Genomic DNA, 463 nt, shown 5'->3' on the forward strand with positions numbered 1-463 from the left:
CGGGGACGCGCCTGGGGTGGGTTCCGAGCGGCCGGGAGGGGCTCGGGGGACTGTATCCCTTTCCCCGGCCGCAGCTGGAGAGCCTCAACTCCGCGTCCCCACGCGCGCTCCCGGGCTCCTAAGGCCGGGCGAGCGGTACCCGGGGACCCGTGCCTCCTTCTCCACCCCGAGGACTCATCCTTCCCACCCGCTCCGCCGAGGAGCGCAGACCCCGGCGGGGGAGTGCGGCCCAGGACCCTTGTCACTTAGGGCAGGTCGCGTCGCCTCCCAGAACCTCGGGGTCCTCGTCTCCCCGGTAGAGGTGATGAGAGGAGTCACGAAAGGGGGTCCAGGAGACCAGGTCAGCGAAACGCGCCTGGTAAACAGTCAAGGGCCGCACAGCACTACCCGCACCGGCTCCCGCCCCGGGACCTGCCCCAAGGGAGTCTGTCCTGAATTAACTGAAGGAATCTATTTGAGACTT

This window comes from Colobus angolensis, unplaced genomic scaffold (genome assembly GCF_000951035.1).
Source record: "Colobus angolensis palliatus isolate OR3802 unplaced genomic scaffold, Cang.pa_1.0 Scaffold149, whole genome shotgun sequence".
Lineage (NCBI taxonomy): Eukaryota > Metazoa > Chordata > Mammalia > Primates > Cercopithecidae > Colobus > Colobus angolensis.